This window comes from Dendrobates tinctorius, unplaced genomic scaffold (genome assembly GCF_039654945.1).
Source record: "Dendrobates tinctorius isolate UK_male_01 unplaced genomic scaffold, ASM3965494v1 ptg000027l, whole genome shotgun sequence".
NCBI lineage: Eukaryota > Metazoa > Chordata > Amphibia > Anura > Dendrobatidae > Dendrobates > Dendrobates tinctorius.
The window spans coordinates 3,303,079-3,315,360 of record NW_027361695.1 but is presented as its reverse complement, the minus strand read 5'-3'; the positions used below and the strand labels follow the sequence as shown (position 1 = coordinate 3,315,360).

Sequence of the window (12,282 nt, the reverse complement as noted above, 5' to 3'; positions counted from 1 at the left end):
CAACCATCTCTCCACTTACGGCGGTGCCCATTGTGGATTCATTCTCCAGATAGAAGGAGAATCCACTGGATCACCTGGTGGGTATGTCAGAAATATATGAAACATATCGCTTTACGTAAGAAATTGTACATTTGTAGGAGCTCCGAGTTGAGGATACTGCCCATCATAACCAGCACAGGTGCTCTTGCAGCTCATTAGTCTCTTCAGGGGGCAACCAACAGATGCCCCTATTAAAGGAGACCCTCTTTAGAAAATATTACTTTATCGCTAGAGGGCACATTTAACTTAAAGTGGACATTCATCAATTTTCCCCTTTCTAAGGGGGAGAAACAGTTACATCAGAGATTAAGGGCTGCATCGAGCCTAGCAACAGGTTCCAAAGATGTTCCTCCCATGGGTACAGCAGTCTCGAGGGGCTCCAACTTGCTGCCAGCTCCCATACACTTCCACAGAAGTTGAGCTGCAGTACCTAAGAATGGCCACTAGGGAGCTATCCCTGACCAGTGATGGTTCTAGGTTTCAGACCCCCACAATCTGATATTGATGACCTAGCCTAAGGATGGATTTATCCTTTGTAATCTTATATAGTGCCATTCATTCCACAGCGCTGTACAAATGTGATCATCGCTGTCCCCATTGGGGCTCACAGTGTACATTTCATTCAGTTTGTCTTTGCAGTGTGGGGGGGAAACCGGAGACCCCGGAGGAAATCCACGCAAACACGGGGAGAATATAGAAACGCCCTGTGGATGTTGTCCTTGGTGGGATTTGAACCCAGACCACCAGTGTTGCAAAGCAACAGTGCTAACCACTGAGCCATCGTGTGCCAACCAGTGAGCCACCGTGTGCCAACCAATGAGGCCCAGTGTGCCAACCAGTAAGCCACCATGTGCCAACCAGTGAGCCACCGTGTGCCAGCCACTGAGTCCCCGTGTGCCAACCAGTGAGCCACCGTGTGCCAACCACTGAGGCCCCGTGTGCCAACCAGTGAGCCACCGTGTGCCAACCACTGAGCCACCGAGTGCTAACCACTGAGCCACCGTGTGCTTACCACTGAGCCATCATTTTCCAATCACCAAGCCACTGTGTGCCAACCACTGAGCCACCATGTGCCAACCGCGGAGCCACTGTGTGCCAACCACTGAGCCACCATGTGCCAACCGCGAAGCCACTGTGTGCCAACCACTGAGCCACCATGTGCCAACCGCGGAGCCACTGTGTGCCAACCACTGAGCCACCATGTGCCAACCGCGGAGCCACTGTGTGCTAGCCACTGAGCCATAGTGTACCAACCACCGAGCCACCATGTGCCAACCATTGAGCCACCGTGTGCCAACCATTGAGCCACCGTGTGCTAACCACTGAGCCATCATGTTCCAATCACCAAGCCACCATGTGCCAACCATTGAGCCACCGTGTGCCAACCAGTGAGCCACCGTGTAGTAGCCACTGTGTCCTCGCCATTGAGCCATTGCGTCCTAACCAGTGATCCATCGTGTCCTTACCACTGAGCCACCATGCCCTAACCATTGAGCCATCATGCTGCCCATTCATCAATATATGTAAAACCGTTTTAATTTATTTATCTAACAATTTTTTTCACATTTTATTATAATTAGTTGCTAATTTTTCTATTTTTGAGTTAAATGGTAGAGATATATATTAGATTTTCTTGTGAGGAATTTCCAGGCAGAGTCTCCAGAAAAGAAAAAAAAAAAATCTTCTGTTAGAAAGGAAATCCACAAAAAAACCCTCTTCTAATTAGATGAATCGAATGATTGTGTATAGCCGTGCAGCAGAGGGTGAAAATCGGATTATTCCTTCCCATGGGGCGCACATCTCATGTCTAATGAGTTCACTGCACCAGGTAAATTGCTACCTGTGTCCCAAGCCCAGGGACTAATGAGATTATCAGGCCGCAGACACTGCGCCGTCCGGGCCGCGATGTCACGCCGCGCTCTGGAATAACCGATCACGGTGATATTATCAAGCAATTTCACGTTTTTTTTGTTTTTTGCTCGGGGGGGCGAGATAAATGCCGATCGGAGGTTCGTGTTGATAACTTGCTAATTTGTATGTTAATATCCTGTAGGAAATAAATGATCACTGCGCTGCCCCCTGCTGGCCCATTTTCTATAACACAAATAATGAAAAGTTCTGCAACTTTGTAATAGACTTTAGATTTCATTCATTCTCCATTTTCAAGAAACAATAACAAACCAAGATGTTAAGTTCTTCAGTCGTAGGGAAGCAATGAGGTTATTTCTGAAAGTCCGCAACACTCTCATGCGCTTTGTGCTTCACTTCCTCATTCATTCATTCAATATCTCTGCTTACTTTCACTGAATGGGAACATTCTCATTTACACGCGCAGGCTAAAAACCTAGACAGACGATACTTTTTACAGCAGATGGTTGGTTACAATTGCAACCAGTGTAGACAATAATCCCCTGTGAGCTGAAAAGATTGATACATTGTATCTGCAAAATATCAGGACAACCAGAATGATTTGTGCTCCTGGATGATTCTCCCCAAAAAGAAAATTATCTAATATTGTGTAGGAATAATATGCTGATTTATGGGGGTCTGACTACTGGAACCCTCAGTAATTCTGAAAATGGGACCCCGGAGCCCCAAGATCATGGTTCCAGAGGCCATTTTGAATGGGGCAGAGGTGGACATGCTTGACCTCCACCCCAGTCCTTGTCTATGTCACTGCCAGAAGTGGCCGAGCACTGCGCTCTGCTTTCTCCAGCAGCCTCAAACAATGAATGAAGAGGCGGTCGAGCATGCCCACCTCTGCAGTGCAAACCTGTTTTCTGGGGGGGGGGGGGTCCTTTTCCCTTTCCTGGGATTGTGGTCCCCAGGGATCAGCTAGTTATCCCCTACCCAATAAATAAGGGATAACTTTTATCATTTTTGCTTATCACCCTTGAACTCACAGAGGATTGTGTAGACTGGATACAACTGTAACAAATCCACAGAAATGAAAAGTATTGGTGTAAACAAGAATATCCTTATTCATAGACAGGAAGCAGAGATCTTGAAAACGTTGGTTTTCCTACAATTTGTATTTAGGATGTGTCATTACTATCAGATTAATGGTAGTACACCTGGATGTAACTTCAGAGGTTGCAAAAGTAATAAAGGCGTTCCCACCCTGACACAGAAGGCATCGACAGTCCCCCTGATCACAGGAGGGCACCAGGCATCGACAGTCCCCCTGATCACAGGAGGGCACCGGGCATTGACAGACCCCCTGATCACAGGAGGGCACTGGGCATCGACAGACCCCCCCGATCACAGGAGGGCACTGGGCATCGACAGACCCCCCGATCACAGGAGGGCACCGGGCATCGACAGACCCCCCGATCACAGGAGGGCACCGGGCCTCGGCAGACCCCCCCTGATCACAGCAGTGCACCGGGCATCGGCAGACCCCCCTGATCACAGCAGTGCACCAGGCATCGGCAGACCCCCCTGATCACAGCAGCGCACCGGGCATCGGCAGACCCCCCCTGATCACAGCAGTGCACCGGGCATCGACAGACCCCCTGATCACAGGAGGGCACCAGGCATCGACAGACCCCCTGATCACAGGAGGGCACCGGGCATTGGCAGACCCCCTGATCACAGGAGGGCACCGGGCATCGGCAGACCCCCCCTGATCACAGCAGTGCATCGGGCATCGGCAGACACCCCTGATCACAGCAGTGCACCGGGCATCAGCAGACCCCCCTGATCACAGGATGGCACCGGGCATCGACAGACCCCCTGATCACAGGAGGGCACCGGGCATCGACAGACCCCCTGATCACAGGAGGGCACCGGGCATCGGCAGACCCCCTGATCACAGGAGGGCACCGGGCATCGGCAGACCCCCTGATCACAGGAGGGCACCGGGCATCGGCAGACCCCCCCTGATCACAGGAGGGCACCGGGCATCGACAGACCCCCTGATCACAGGAGGGCACCGGGCATCGGCAGACCCCCTGATCACAGGAGAGCACCGGGCATCGGCAGACCCCCTGATCACAGGAGGGCACCGGGCATCGGCAGACCCCCTGATCACAGGAGGGCACCGGGCATCGGCAGACCCCCTGATCACAGGAGGGCACCGGGCATTGGCAGACCCCCTGATCACAGGAGCGCACCGGGCATCGGCAGACCCCCCCTGATCACAGCAGTGCATCGGGCATCGGCAGACCCCCCTGATCACAGCAGTGCACCGGGCATCAGCAGACCCCCCTGATCACAGGATGGCACCGGGCATCGACAGACCCCCTGATCACAGGAGGGCACCAGGCATCGACAGACCCCCTGATCACAGGAGGGCACCGGGCATTGGCAGACCCCCTGATCACAGGAGGGCACCGGGCATCGGCAGACCCCCCTTGATCACAGCAGTGCATCAGGCATCGGCAGACCCCCCTGATCACAGCAGTGCACCGGGCATCAGCAGACCCCCCTGATCACAGGATGGCACCGGGCATCAGCAGACCCCCCTGATCACAGGATGGCACCGGGCATCGACAGACCCCCTGATCACAGGAGGGCACCGGGCATCGACAGACCCCCTGATCACAGGAGGGCACCGGGCATCGGCAGACCCCCTGATCACAGGAGGGCACCGGGCATCGGCAGACCCCTTGATCACAGGAGAGCACCGGGCATCGGCAGACCCCCTGATCACAGGAGGGCACCGGGCATCGGCAGACCCCCTGATCACAGGAGGGCACCGGGCATCGGCAGACCCCCCGATCACAGGAGGGCACCAGGTATCGACAGACCCCCCCGATCACAGGAGGGGACCAGGCATCGACAGACCCCCCTGATCACAGGAGGGCACCAGGCATCGACAGACCCCCTGATCACAGCAGTGCACCAGGCATCGGCAGACCCCTGATCACAGGAGGGCACCGGGCCTCAACAGACCCTCTGATCACAGGGGGGCACCGGGCATCGGCTTATCCCCTGATCACAGGAGGGCACCAGGCACCAGCCACAAAATTTGGCACAGTCACACGTCTGGACCCCGAGAGTGTCCTAGGCTATGTTGTGAGGCGAAATTTTAACCCCGCGCGTTCCAATTCACCAAACAATTTTGCCCCTATCTACATAATGGGGAAAAACTGTGTGTGCATCAAGCCCTGCCCCTCATTATGATGTCATAATGGTTGCCATGGCGACGCCGATGTCATCGTAGGTTGCAAGCGCCGCCCCTCATTATGATGTCATAATGGTTGACTATGGGATGGAGGATGTGTGATGGGTATATGGGCATGGGACTATGGGATGGAGGATATGTGACGGGTATATGGGCACTCGACTATGAGATGAAGGATGTGTGATGGGTATATGGGCACTCGACAATGGGATGAAGGATGTGTGATGGGTATATGGGCACGGGACTATGGGATGGCGGATATGACGGATATATGGGCACTCGACTATGGGATGGCGAATATGTATGATGGGTATATGGGCACGGGACAATGGGATGGAGGATGTGTGATGGGTATATGGGCACTCGACTATGGGATGGAGGATATGTGATGGGTATATGGGCACTCGACAATGGGATGGAGGATGTGTGATGGGTATATGGGCACGGGACAATGGGATGGAGGATGTGTGATGGGTATATGGGCACTCGACTATGGGATGGAGGATATGTGATGGGTATATGGGCACTCGACTATGGGATGGAGGATGTGTGATGGGTATATGGGCACTCGACAATGGGATGGAGGATGTGTGATGGGTATATGGGCACGGGACAATGGGATGGAGGATGTGTGATGGGTATATGGGCACGGGACAATGGGATGGAGGATGTGTGATGGGTATATGGGCACGGAACTATGGGATGGAGGATGTGTGATGGGTATATGGGCACTCGACTATGAGATGAAGGATGTGTGATGGGTATATGGGCACTCGACAATGGGATGGAGGATATGTATGATGGGTATATGGGCACGGGACTATGGGATGGAGGATAGGTATGTTGGGTATATGGGCATGGGACTATGGGATGGAGGATAGGTATGTTGGGTATATGGGCACAGGACTATGGGATGGAGGATAATTATAATTTGTTATAACTATCCACAGTTAGTTACTATGCCCGGGCAGCGCCGGGCTCTTCAGCTAGTATATAATAAATCTTAATGGAATTTATACAGAAAGACATAAGACCCCCCCATGCTGATAAGTCTGCACCAATCTACAGAAGCACATCGCTGCCATCTTGTGGCCAGAAGAGAAAGTGTCCTTCATTTGTAAATTAATTTATTTCACTCACTTATATAGTGCCATAGTTCCATTAATTCCATAGCGCTTTACATATATTATAACCGTCCCCCTGGTAATCAAAATCTAGATTCCCTATCAGTATGTCTTTGGAGTGTGGGAGGAAACCGGAGAACCTGGAGGAAACCCACGGGGAGAACATTCAGTGTTGTCCTTGGTGGGATAAGGCTGTGGCATTAATGTACATCAATAATAAGAATTTATGTATTACGGACTCACGCCTTTATCATTGAATTTTGGTTCAATGCCTCACGGTGTATAACATCCTGCCCTATTGTCCCTGGTGTATAGCTTCAGGCCTCCCAGTGTATAACCCCGGCCCCCCGACATGCCGCCAGCCTTTACTACCATGTGACCGAATGGCCGGTGGTGCAGAACTCACCGATCCCAGCGCAGTCCTGTAATAGGGGACACCGGGGTAACAAGTCCGTCCATGACATTTCTTCCTCCTGAATCTTCCCCCATCACCTGTGAGTGATATTATTGAGAAGTGGAGCAACTAAGCCATGAAGTGGAGACCCCGTAACGTTACAGAGCGGAGGGTCGAGTGCTGAGGAGCAGATCACCTCTCGTATAACATCCGCACAAACACTGCGCCCCCGCTGGGAGCTTCATGGCCGAGCAGCTGCATGCAGCCGTACATCACCAAGCACAATGCCGAGCGTCGGATTGAGTGGTGTAAAGCCGCCACCACTGGACTCTGGAGGAGATTATGACCCTGGCCTCTACCCAATAAATGATCTTCTGGATGAATGGGCAAAAATTCCCACCAGACGAGCTCCAAAATCTTGCAAAAATTCTTCCCAGAAGTGCAGGAACCGTTAAAACTGCAGAGGGGGCAACTGTATGTTAATATCTATGGCTGTAGAATGAGCAGTCAGAAGAACTCCTTGTAGGTATAATGTGGACAGGGGACATACTTTTGCTCATATAATGCATCTATATGTCATATTTTCCAAATCTCTAAAAGTGTTCGATATCGCAGCACATTGGGCGCTCACAATACTCTGCGCTGTAAAGGGTCCGTGAAACAATAATCAAAAAGCCGTCAGCATTTCCATAAATGGCCACCAGATGGCAACATGATGATCATACTTCCCATCCGCCATGACGTAAACTGGATTTAATATCTTAAAACAAAAACACAGGACTTAGATTAGGGATGAATTGAACGCCTGCCATATTTAAATTAAGACCTCCGGCCCATCTGCCAAGAATCACAGCCATATAGGTTAAATGATGTAACACCCCCCATTAGAGCGTCGCGTCGCAGAGCGACCGCACAGAGGGAAACAGGTATACAGCGCCAAAAAAGAGACGACCAAGACTGTAAGCCCCCTGCGTGCCGAATGAGATCTGTGTGGGGTTTGGTTTTGGGATGTAAAAATGAATGTTCTCATTCACTAAAAAGTTTTAAGAAAGTTACAAAACTTTTTTTTCATACGTACATTAAGCTTTATTGACATAGATGTGAAGCAGCGGCGCGCGCAGGGAGGGTCCGGACGCTTTTACGTAACTTTTTGGAACTTATTAAAACTTTAGCAGCAAAGCGTGGACCATGAGCTCAGCCACGCTCCTGTACAGGCAGGAAGCACCTGGTCCGCTCCGATCCAGGAAAAAGGGTTCGGAGAATTTTAAAACACTTCATTCCTTATAACTAAAAGACTCGAGAAAGTGACGCCTTCTCCAACATAGTGCAGCGTCTCTCCGCTGGTTAATAAACCCGGGACAGCAGAGACTAGTCCTATATAGCCGGTCCAAGTGTATCCCCCACTGCATATATTCCATCACCGAGTAGCTATACATTTACATGCGGTCAGCCAAAAGTCAAGGTCCGGCCCTTTAATAAGTCTTACATCATGACTAGGCTTAACCTAAGCCAGACACATCTACAGACGGCTGCTTCAGGTTAGCTCCTTCCACTGGGTGTCACTAGAGAGTTGTCTTTCGCTTATCGCCATTCTTTTCCCACAAAGCATTGCCAGTCAGATATCGCTGGTCTCCTATTAAAAGGGTTTATTTTCTCACCTTTGTAGATGGATACGATCTGATAGCTCTTGTAAAATCAAGCACTTTTGCCATTTACTGCTTATTAAAATTCTTAACCGTTCTTGAGATATTAACACTTTTCTTGTTGTCTAGGAGACCGACCACCGCTGCTGTCTACCTTGTAAGCACTGCGCTGAAGCTGGCCAGGATTAGAACGAGGCAACAGTGCGCTCCAGCAATGCTGACCTGTACAAGAACAGTGAGTACCAGATCAATAAAAAAAGAGAGCGTGTGTAAGCGCCGTATATGTTCTGCTGTCTAACAGTGGTGGTCGGTCTCCAAGGCAACAATCTGTAAACAAAAGAAAAGTGTTAATATCTCGAGAACGGCTGAAAATTTTTACTAGCAGTAAATTGCAAAATTGCTTGTTTTTACGAGCTCTATCCAACTATTAATACCCATTTATGAAGGTGGGATTAACCCTATAAAGAAAAAACAATCCTCCCCAAAACTATATTGAGTGTCTCAATCAGTCAGCCAAACCACCCTCTGCATTAATCAAGGGGCGACTACTCCAAAATAGCTGTCTGTAAATGGGTTTCTGGCTTGGCTAAGGCATCAGACAAAAAAAGGATTTGAAAACCTTCTACAGTGAACGATTACATTTGCTGACACCAAAATGAAAGACAGGTTGTTCCTGTAGGGACCATTTTTATTAGTAATTGCTCAGTGTATAGTTATTGCTGTCAGACTTCCATTATCCTGATACAAAGATCCAAAACTCCTGGCTTCTTGCAGTCACCACTAGGGGGAGCTCACTGATTGCGGTTTTATTTCACTGTATGCAATAATCTCCAGAGCTCCCTCTAGTGGTGGCTGCTGGTAGCTAGAACTTCATGCTAAACTGTGTGTTGTATGGGGATCTGGAGTTTTGTATCAGAAATTTTAAAATTGAACCGCTATAAAGATATATGAAGAAACTAGCACAGAATTTTGGATCTACAGTGCCTACAAGTAGTATTCAACCCCCTGCAGATTTAGCAGGTTTACACATTCGGAATTAACTTGGCATTGTGACATTTGGACTGTAGATCAGCCTGGAAGTGTGAAATGCACTGCAGCAAAAAAGAATGTTATTTCTTTGTTTAATTTTTTTTTAAATTGTGAAAAGTTTATTCAGAGGGTCATTTATTATTCAACCCCTCAAACCACCAGAATTCTGTTTGGTTCCCCTAAAGTATTAAGAAGTATTTCAGGCACAAAGAACAATGAGCTTCACATGTTTGGATTAATTATCTCTTTTTCCAGCCTTTTCTGACTATTTAAGACCCTCCCCAAACTTGTGAACAGCACTCATACATGGTCAACATGGGAAAGACAAAGGAGCATTCCAAGGCCATCAGAGACAAGATCGTGGAGGGTCACAAGGCTGGCAAGGGGTACAAAACCCTTTCCAAGGAGTTGGGCCTACCTGTCTCCACTGTTGGGAGCATCATCCGGAAGTGGAAGGCTTATGGAACTACTGTTAGCCTTCCACGGCCTGGACAGCCTTTGAAAGTTTCCTCCCGTGCCGAGGCCAGGCTTGTCCGAAGAGTCAAGGCTAACCCAAGGACAACAAGGAAGGAGCTCCGGGAAGATCTCATGGCAGTGGGGACATTGGTTTCAGTCAATACCATAAGTAACGTACTCCACCGCAATGGTCTCCGTTCCAGACGAGCCTGTAAGGTACCTTTACTTTCAAAGCGTCATGTCAAGGCTCGTCTACAGTTTGCTCATGATCACTTGGAGGACTCTGAGACAGACTGGTTCAAGGTTCTCTGGTCTGATGAGACCAAGATCGAGATCTTTGGTGCCAACCACACACGTGACGTTTGGAGACTGGATGGCACTGCATACGACCCCAAGAATACCATCCCTACAGTCAAGCATGGTGGTGGCAGCATCATGCTGTGGGGCTGTTTCTCAGCCAAGGGGCCTGGCCATCTGGTCCGCATCCATGGGAAGATGGATAGCACGGCCTACCTGGAGATTTTGGCCAAGAACCTCCGCTCCTCCATCAAGGATCTTAAGATGGGTCGTCATTTCATCTTCCAACAAGACAACGACCCAAAGCACACAGCCAAGAAAACCAAGGCTTGGTTCAAGAGGCAAAAAATCAAGGTGTTGGAGTGGCCTAGTCAGTCTCCTGACCTTAACCCAATTGAAAACTTGTGGAAGGAGCTCAAGATTAAAGTCCACATGAGACACCCAAAGAACCTAGATAACTTGGAGAAGATCTGCATGGAGGAGTGGGCCAAGATAACTGCAGAGACCTGTGCCGGCCTGATCAGGTCTTATAAAAGACGATTATTAGCTGTAATTGCAAACAAGGGTTATTCCACAAAATATTAAACCTAGGGGTTGAATAATAATTGACCCACACTTGTATGTTTAAAATTTATTAAAATTTAACTGAGCAACATAACTTTTTGGTTTGTAAGATTTATGCATCTGTTAATAAATCCTGCTCTTGTGTGAAGTTTGAAGGCTCTAACTTATTTGCATCTTATCAAACCTGCTAAATCTGCAGGGGGTTGAATACTACTTGTAGGCACTGTATTTACTCATTGTTATTTATGGGTCGTCCAAAATCTCCTATAGTCCGTGGGTCCAGCTGTCAATCACGCGGAATATAACCTTTTGTTTTCAGGATTTAAAGCAGATATGTCAACATTTTTCCACCCAGGTGCCTGGTTTTGTTTAGTGGCGGACGCAGCAGACGTGATTGCGATCTTAATGAGTGTGTTCTGCAGTCTCACCCTTATCAGTAGCCTATAATATGGGGCCCCCCTACCCACCCGCTGTTTTTTTAAGGTAGCGCAATGTCACCCTGACCATTGTAAGTTCTCCTATTTCGGGCCTGTCCTCCGCCATAAAAAAAAGCTGCAGTTAAAGGTAATGATAAACCAGACCTGAATATACTCTGCTGGGTATGTTTATGAGTAGAGTTAATATACAACTGGGATTTCTCTGCTCAGGGGGGGGGGGTCTCTGAGGAGGTCAGAAGTAGGTTTTTTTTTAAGATATATTTACGATACTATGAATAAAGAGGTCTTAAAGGAGTCACAATGTTAAAAAAATACTCCACGGTCGCCACTCGCTCTGTGTGCAGTCTGGGCATGTGATTGACAGGTGGAGGCGGCAGCACCGATCCGGGCATGTGATTGACAGGTGGAGGTCGCAACGCCGATCCGGGCATGTGATTGACAGGTGGAGGTGGCAGCTCCGATCCGGGCAAGTGATTGACAGGTGGAGGCGGCAGCGCCGATCCGGGCATATGATTGACAGGTGGAGGCGGCAGTTCCGATCCGGGCATGTGATTGACAGGTGGAGGCGGCAGCTCCGATCCGGGCATGTGATTGACAGGTGGAGGCGGCAGCTCCGATCCAGGCATGTGATTGACAGGTGGAGACTGCAGCTCCGATCCAGGCATGTGATTGACAGGTGGAGGCAGCAGCTCCGATCCGGGCATGTGATTGACAGGTGGAGACTGCAGCTCCGATCCAGGCATGTGATTGACAGGTGAGGCGGCAGCTCCGATCCAGGCATGTGATTGACAGGTGGAGACTGCAGCTCCGATCCAGGCATGTGATTGACAGGTGGAGGCAGCAGCTCCGATCCGGGCATGTGATTGACAGGTGGAGGCTCCAGCTCCGATCCGGGCATGTGATTGACAGGTGGAGGCGGAAGCTCTTCCTTAGTCCTGTGTGGGGAGATAATTTCACCTATCTATGGGGTCTATGCAGAATGTACATTAATCTACTTATTTTACATCTGTCTGATGGCCGTCTATCATTATGCATTCCTCAGATTCTGCCTTGTTCTACACACACATTTCAATTACATGGGGTTGCATTTAGTAAGGGCTTTAAAACCGGCCACTAGGTAGACCTGTTTTGCTGTGGTTTATACCTAATAGATTCTGTGTATGTATGTCAA

General features: G+C 49.4%; 1 protein-coding gene and 1 long non-coding RNA gene across 3 annotated transcripts in view; one reads left to right on the top strand and one right to left on the bottom strand.

The window, feature by feature from the left end:
- PDZRN3 (PDZ domain containing ring finger 3) overlaps positions 1 to 12,282 on the bottom strand; it is a 244,774-nt gene that overhangs the window by 102,753 nt on the left and 129,739 nt on the right. The window lies entirely within an intron of this gene.
- The window catches only part of LOC141084775 (uncharacterized), a 63,688-nt gene continuing 59,867 nt past the window's right edge, over positions 8,462 to 12,282 (top strand). The window contains exon 1 of the long non-coding RNA XR_012231106.1: positions 8,462 to 8,563. This is a non-coding gene — a long non-coding RNA (uncharacterized lncRNA). The remainder of the gene's footprint in view (positions 8,564 to 12,282) is intronic.